This window comes from Megascapheus bottae, chromosome 4 (genome assembly GCF_031878675.1).
Source record: "Megascapheus bottae isolate mThoBot1 chromosome 4, mThoBot2.hap1, whole genome shotgun sequence".
In the NCBI taxonomy this organism is placed as follows: domain Eukaryota; kingdom Metazoa; phylum Chordata; class Mammalia; order Rodentia; family Geomyidae; genus Megascapheus; species Megascapheus bottae.
Window position 1 is genome coordinate 85,646,120 of NC_143512.1, and position 8,194 is coordinate 85,654,313.

Consider the following 8,194-nt stretch of genomic DNA (forward strand, 5'->3'; position numbering starts at 1 on the left):
CCGCCTTCCCGGGGGGCTGGGGAGCTGATCCCGCGTCTGCACCACCACCAGGGGCACAGGCAGGGCTGTCCCGGCGGAGCCCGGCCGCCTTCCCGGGGGGCTGGGGAGCTGATCCAGTGTCTGCACCACCACCAGGGGCACAGGCAGGGCTGTCCCGGCGGAGCCCGGCCGCCTTCCCGGGGGGCTGGGGAGCTGATCCAGTGTGTGCACCACCACCAGGGGCACAGGCAGGGCTGTCCCGGCGGAGCCCGGCCGCCCGTGCGCTGTCCTGCTTGGCTCTTGCACCTGCCTCGTCCCTCCGCCTCGGAGCTCGGAGCACCTTTCTCGGCTGCCAGAGCCACGGAGGAGAAGGCGGCCCTGGTCCCGGGGAGCCGCGCGCCGAGCCCCGCTCACCCCCAGCGAGGCTGGGACGCGGCGGCGGTCACGGCGAGCGCTCAGCCCAGGAAACCTGGGGCGTCTGTCAGGGAGCCACCGCGCTCTCCCCACAGACACCAACGGCCCACGCGGAGAAGAGGTCGCCCAGCAAGGCCTGCTGCTGCCGGAAAAGCTGTCATGGGGACGTGGAGTCCTCATCCGAGAGGGGCGGGGCCGGGGCGAGGGGCGGGGCCGGGGCGAGGGGCGGGGCCAGGCGTGGGGGTGGGGCCAGGGTGAGGGGCGGGGCCAGGGGTGAGGGCAGGACCAGGAGTGGGGGGGGGTCAGGAGTGAGGGGCGGGGCCGGGAGTGAGGGGCGGGGCCGGGAGTGAGGGGGGGGCCGGGGCGAGGGGCGGGGCCGGATGTGAGTGTTTCTATAACTGTGTCTCTGTATAACTATGTACACCCCTGTGTGTATATCGCTTTGTGTGTGGTGGTGGTGTGGACAGGTGTGGTGGTGTGGACAGGTGTGGTGGTGTGGACAGGTGTGGTGGTGGTGTGGACAGGTGTGGTGGTGTGGACAGGTGTGGTGGTGTGGACAGGTGTGGTGGTGGTGTGGACAGGTGTGGTGGTGTGGACAGGTGTGGTGGTGTGGACAGGTGTGGTGGTGTGGACAGGTGTGGTGGTGGTGTGGACAGGTGTGGTGGTGTGGACAGGTGTGGTGGTGGTGTGGACAGGTGTGGTGGTGTGGACAGATGTGGTGGTGTGGACAGGTGTGGTGGTGTGGACAGATGTGGTGGTGGTGTGGACAGGTGTGGTGGTGGTGTGGACAGGTGTGGTGGTGGTGTGGACAGGTGTGGTGGTGTGGACAGGTGTGGTGGTTTGGACAGGTGTGGTGGTGTGGACAGGTGTGGTGGTGTGGACAGGTGTGGTGGTGTGGACAGGTGTGGTGGTGGTGTGGACAGGTGTGGTGGTGGTGTGGACAGGTGTGGTGGTGGTGTGGACAGATGTGGTGGTGTGGACAGGTGTGGTGGTGTGGACAGGTGTGGTGGTGGTGTAGACAGGTGTGGTGGTGGTGTGGACAGGTGTGGTGGTGTGGACAGGTGTGGTGGTGTGGACAGGTGTGGTGGTGGTGTGGACAGATGTGGTGGTGTGGACAGGTGTGGTGGTGTGGACAGGTGTGGTGGTGGTGTAGACAGGTGTGGTGGTGTGGACAGGTGTGGTGGTGTGGACAGGTGTGGTGGTGGTGTGGACAGGTGTGGTGGTGTGGACAGGTGTGGTGGTGGTGTGGACAGGTGTGGTGGTGTGGACAGGTGTGGTGGTGGTGTGGACAGTTGTGGTGGTGTGGACAGGTGTGGTGGTGGTGTGGACAGGTGTGGTGGTGGTGTGGACAGGTGTGGTGGTGTGGACAGGTGTGGTGGTGATGTGAACAGGTGTGGTGGTGTGGACAGGTGTGGTGGTGTGGACAGTTGTGGTGGTGGTGTGGACAGGTGTGGTGGTGGTATAGACAGGTGTGGTGGTGGTGTGGACAGGTGTGGTGGTGTGGACAGGTGTGGTGGTGTGGACAGGTGTGGTGGTGGTGTGGACAGGTGTGGTGGTGTGGACAGGTGTGGTGGTGATGTGGACAGGTGTGGTGGTGTGGACAGTTGTGGTGGTGTGGACAGGTGTGGTGGTGGTGTGGACAGGTGTGGTGGTGTGGACAGGTGTGGTGGTGGTGTGGACAGGTGTGGTGGTGTGGACAGGTGTGGTGGTGATGTGGACAGGTGTGGTGGTGTGGACAGTTGTGGTGGTGTGGACAGTTGTGGTGGTGGTTTGGACAGGTGTGGTGGTGTGGACAGGTGTGGTGGTGATGTGGACAGGTGTGGTGGTGTGGACAGGTGTGGTGGTGGTGTGGAAGGTGTGGTGGTGGTGTGGACAGGTGTGGTGGTGGTGTAGACAGGTGTGGTGGTGGTGTGGACAGGTGTGGTGGTGTGGACAGGTGTGGTGGTGGTGTGGACAGTATGGTGGCGTGGACAGGTGTGGTGGTGGTGTGGACAGGTGTGGTGGTGGTATATGGAAGTATGGAGGAGGGGGCAGGGTGCCTGGGGTGGGGGAGGGCGTGGTCTCTGCGGTGGTAGAGGAGGAGGCGTGGTCTCTGTGGTGGTGGACGGGGGCGGGGTCACTGGGTGGTGGCGTGGTCCCTGGGGTGGTGGAGGGCGTGGTCTCTGTGGTGTAGAGGAGGGCGGGGGCGTGGTCTCTGGCTGGGGGGAGGAGGCGTGGTCTCTGCGGTGGTGGAGGGCGTGGTCTCTGGGGTGTAGAGGAGGGCGGGGGCGTGGTCTCTGGCTGGGGGGAGGAGGCGTGGTCTCTGCGGGTTGGAGGGCGCGGTGTCTGGGTGGCGGGGAGGAGGGGGCGTGGTCTCTGCGTGGTCCCTGGCTGCCCCGCCCCGCGCCCTCCGCCCCGCCCGGCCCCGCCCTCTAGCAGGTCCTCCAGGGCGGGACTTGTCCTGGGGACTCCACCGCGAGCCCGGCGAGGTGGACGGGACGCGCGCCCGCCCCGCCCCGCCCCGCCCCGCCCGCCCGCCCGCCGCAGACCGAGGGCAGGCAAGGCACCCGGCAGGCGGCCGCCCGCTCCTCCCCGCTCCTCCGCTCCGGGCTCCTGCCCGCTCCCCCGCTCCTCCCCGCTCCCCCGCTCCTCCGCGCCCCGCGCCCCGCCGCCCGCATGGCCCAGCGCTTCGTGGTGACCCCGGCCCCGGGCGGGGCGGGGGACTCGGAGCCCGCGGGCGCCGGCAGCCCGGACCCCGACGCCGGCCGCGCAGCCTCGCCAGCCTCGCCAGCCTCGCCGGGGCCGCCCGAGGCGGACGCCCTGCCCATCCTGCGCTACTGCCGCGAGCCCAGCCGCTACGGTAGGAGGGGGCGGGCGGGGCGGGCGGGGTCCTCCCCCACGAGTGTCCTCCCCACGGGTGTCCTCCCCACGGGGTCCTCCCCACGGGGTCTTCCCCCCCCGTGTCCTCCTCCACAGGGTCCTCCCACTCAGGTGTCCTCCCCACGGGTCCTCCCCACGGGGTCCTCCTCCACGGGGTCCTCCCACTCAGGTGTCCTCCCCACGGGGATCCTCCCCCCTGAGTGTCCTCCCCACGGGGATCCTCCCCCCAGGGGGTCCTCCCCTGTGTCCTCCCCCACGAGTGTCCTCCCCACGGGTGTCCTCCCCACGGGGTCTTCCCCCCCACCCCCGTGTCCTCCTCCACGGGGTCCTCCCACTCAGGTGTCCTCCCCACGGGTCCTCCCCACGGGGTCCTCCTTCACGGGGTCCTCCCACTCAGGTGTCCTCCCCACGGGGATCCTCCCCCCTGAGTGTCCTCCCCACGGGGATCCTCCCCCCAGGGGGTCCTCCCCTGTGTCCTCCCCCACGGGGTCCTCCCCACAGGTGTCCTCCCCCATGGGATCCTCCCCACGGGGTCCTCCCCACGGGTGTCCTCCCTCGGGGGTGTCCTCCCCTGTGGTGTCCTCCCCCGTGTCCTCCCCCCCAGTGTCCCCCCTCCTCCCCTGCAGTTGTCCACCTCCGCCGTGGGCACACACCTTCGTGGAGGGTGTGCGCCCCGGCTTCCGCAGTGGGTGTGCACAGGCACGCAACCTCCTGCGTGGTCCAGGGTCTCTGGACACCGTCCCCGGTCACCGTGTTCATCTGTGTGTGGCTCAGGTGGCTGCAGCTCCGTGACGGCTACCTGAGTGTCAGGAGGTGGCCACTGTGGGCTGGCTTGGGTCGGTGCCGGTGCGGGGCTGCCCTGGGCCTGGATTAGGGGTCAGCTTAGGGCCCCTGGAGGCCGGCAGCACTGGCAGGCGCCTCCCTCAGGGTCCCCGGCCCCTGCGGGGGTCTGCCTGCCCCCCTGGGCCCCAGCTCTCCACCGAGACCCCAGTGCTGCCGCCTCCAGACGCACAGCAGACGTGCCCGTCTGATGTGCGTGTGTCCTGGGGACGGTGGAAGGCCAGGCAGGCCGCGATGAGGGCTCAGCAGCCCCCCGCCCAGCCCTGCACGGTGTCCGTCAGTGCTGGGCGCTGTGTGTGGCAGCGTCCATTCCCAGGACGGCTGCTGGCGGGGTGTGTGAAGAGCCTCTGCCCTGCCTGCAGCAGGCAGGAGGTCAGCGGTGGGTCCGGGCCTCCAGAGAGGGTGCGTGGCAGCCGGTTCTGGTCCCTGCGCACCGCCCCCCCCCCCACCAAGGGACCTCTTTCTTTTGGTTTTCCCTGTGGAACCCAAGAAGTGAGTAGGTGACTCACCAAGTCACAGAAGGGTATGATTAGAGCCACTGAGGGAGTGCAGGGCCTGTGGGTAGGACTGTGGGCCAGGGAGGCCAGCAGGGCCTTGGGAGAAGGTTTGAGAAAATGCAGGGCCACCCCTGGTGATGAGGCACCGCAGTGAGCCCTGCCAGCCCCCAGTGCAGGGGCCACAGCAGGCAGGCTGGCACACCTGCGGAGACTGGCCTGCCAGGGCGGGCCTGTGCTGACCTTGACATGGACCTTCCAGGAGCACTGTCCCCCACCCAACACCTTGGCCAGGGCTGGGGCCCTCTCTGGGGCGGAGAGCCTTCCATGCTAGCCAGTGAGCCCCGGCTTCCCTGGGGACAGATGGCAGGGGACTGTGGCTGTGGCTTTCCCTTCCTCCTGCAGCGGGGCGCATCGTCCCTTCTCTGATCTGGAGGAAGGGCACTGCCCAGAGTCTGGAAGTAGGAGGTGGAGACAGGTCCATTCGGGGACAGGCCAGAGACCTCCAACGCTAGAACTTTCCACCACCTGCCCCCCCCTCCCCTCTCCTTGTAGATTCTCTGACATTAGGCTAGAAGAAGGTCAGGCTGGAAGACCTGGGCAGGGCCGGATCCGCCTCTCCCTCCCCCACCTGGACCCGAACCGCACCCTGGCCCCAGCACGGCCACAGCCTGGCTGAGTCCCAGCGGACCACCTGGCTCCAGTGGTGCAGGGGTTGTGTGACGGTTCCAGCCAACCGTCAATCAAGTGACTGTTGTGTCCACTACTTGGGAACAGAAGATCTATTATTATTTGGTTTTGTCATTAAGACAATGTAAACTAAGTTTAAAAAAGCAAGCAAAGGTTTTATTGGTCTGCCTTAGGCGCTGTGCCAGGAGCAGAGGGCTGGGTGGGGTGTTTGTCCCGAGCTGACCTTCCGGTTGTAGAATGGCCGCAAGCGGTGGGAAGGAACTTTCTAAACCTCCAGTCAGGTCCCGGCCCCAGGAGGCCTCCCCGCCCGCCTGCCCGCCCGTCCCAGCCCGCCCCGCACTTTTCTGTCTTCACTGTTACCGGGAGACTGCAGCTCAGTTCTGACTGTACCACCCCTCACAGGCACATTTGATGGGGTGTCTGGGTGTAGCTGCTAGGGGGTCCCCCTCCTCGAGGGAACTCCACGTGCCCACCTGCAGGACATGCTCAAGCAGGCCTGGCTTGGCCCCTGTACCCTGGCAGAGTTGGTTGACATGCCTTCCCACTTTGTCCCATCTGCTTTGCAGAGGGTGGCGCCCTCAGAGGGCGCAAAGGTGCGTTGTCACACACCTGTTGCTAGGTGTTGCCACCTGCTTCTTGCAGGCACTGCACCTGTGGGCACAGCTGCATAGGGCAGGGGGAGGTGGCCCGGCCACATCTGACCACAGTGGGGAGAGAGTGGGTCAGCAAGGATGAGGAGAGAGCAAAACTGGGACAGAGCGAGGGAAGGGGTAACAATTGTCCAAAAAGAAATGTACTCTACCAGAAGTGTGTCACTGCACCTCCTCTGTACATCACCTTTACAGCAACAATTAAAGCATTTAACAAAGTGGACGAGGCCAGGGACCCAGGTGCAGGGTCAGCTGTGCCCAGGAGGCTCTTGTCACCGTGCAGGAGCCCAGAGCACCGCTGCCCTTTTACAGCAGGCTGCCTGGCCCAGCTCTGGGCCACACCGGGGCCCCAGGGCTCCTGTGGTTTCATCCCCTGCCAAGGGGAAGGTCAGAGTGGAGACCCTGATTGAGGGTGGGCACCTTACTTCCTGTCATTGTTATGGCTGGTCACCCACAAGTCTGCCAGACTGTAGTAATTACACCTGGAGGGCTGATGGTGCAACACTTGGTTCAGGGCAGTGGAGAAGCAATGGCAGTCACCCTGTGACAGCACTTCCTGGCCTCTCACAGGCCCCAGGCCCAAGAGGACACCTTGCCTTCCACAATGTAGGCCTCTACCCCGGGGCTCAGCAAAGGCCGGCTGCAGTGTGTGTGTGTGTGTGTGTGTGTGTGTGTGTGTGTGTGTGTGTGTGTGTGTGTGTGTGTGTGTGTGGTGTGTCTGTGTTCGCAGTGGTATGTCTGAGTTTTTGTGTATGTTGCATGTGTGTGGATTTGTGTCTCTGTCTCCAGGTCATACCTACTTCATGTCACTTGCAGTGTGTGTATGTGAGTCTTCATGTGATCGGCCGTGTTTCTTTGGAGTCTGTTTTGAGTTTTTGTGGCTCAGCTGGTTGCCTGAATCTCACAAGTGGTCCTTATGGAAAAGAAATCCATGGTAGAGGCCTGCGGCCCCGCTGGGCTCCCGGTCCAGGCCTCTGGGGTCTGGAGGGGCCCTGATGCCCAGGGCGGCCTCTCCCCTCCCTCTGCAGGAGGCTGGTGAGCTGATCAGAAGCGCAAGGCCGGGCTCTGGTATCTGAAAACGACCCGCCCCACTGGGCAGACCTTGTTTTCTTTTTGCTTAAATATTTCATGGGGCCCGGCTTCTGATTAGCTACAGCTTGTTCTCCACTCTCCTAGGTCAGGGGCCCTGCTGTCTCCTCACTGCCCAGTGAGCCTTCACTTAGTTTCACACGACAGTGCTGGAACTCACGTCTTCCATTCTGCCCTTTGCCTTATCATGTTTAATTGGGCTTCTTTGGCTGCTGGAGTGGATATGGGTTTTGAGGCAACTCCCTGTGTCTGTTAGAATTTAAATGGTCAGAACAGCACCATGCCTGGTGTGAGGGCCCGGGCTGGGGCCCTGGCCTGGGTGAGGGCAGGGCCTGGCCCTGACCCTGGCGGGGGAGGTCGGCATTCCTGTGCGTGGACTGAGGCGGCTGGTCAGGGAGGGCTCCGGTGTGCTCTGAATGATACACACTTGGGCCCAGAGCGAGGGGGTCCAGACGGGGGTGGACACGTAGGAGGGTGGACAGGTGGCACAGGGTGGAAAGTGCAGACACCAGCAGAAGGTGAAAAGATCACCAAGAGTGTGGGAGGAGATATGTGCAGATCATACAGCTCATGAATGTTCCTACCCAGGTTATAAAGGGCTTCTGAAATTTAACAACTAACAACCCCAGATCAACAAATACACCAACTCAGAGTGGCCAGGCAAAGCCTTGCGTAGACGTTTGTCTGAGAAGGTCTGCAGCTGAGGAAGAAGCACGGGAGAGACCGGGGGTGGGCACTGGGACCAGGACGAGCCAGGGGCCACCCAGCTATCCAGCAGACTGAGATCTGAGGAGAGGGACTTAAAGCCAGTTGATGCAGGAAAGTCAGGGAGACTCTTATCTCCAATTAACGACCAGAAAGGTAGAAGTGGAGCTGTGGCTCAAGTTATAGAGTGCCAGCCTTGAGAGAAAAAGCTCAGGGACAGTGTCGAGGCCCAAGACTGGCACAGAGGGGGGGGAGGGAGCGAGGGAGCGAGGGAGGGGGAGAGAGGGGGGGCGAGAGCGCGACCACAGGTAAAATCACAATGAAGACCACTTCAACCCATCTCGTGGCTACTTTCAAAATGATGGAACATTACAAGTTTTGGCACAGCTGTGGAGAAACTGGACTCCCCGCTTTGCCGGCAGAAAACACCACCTAGAGTGATGGGGCAGCTCCTCACGACTTTAAGTGAAGCAG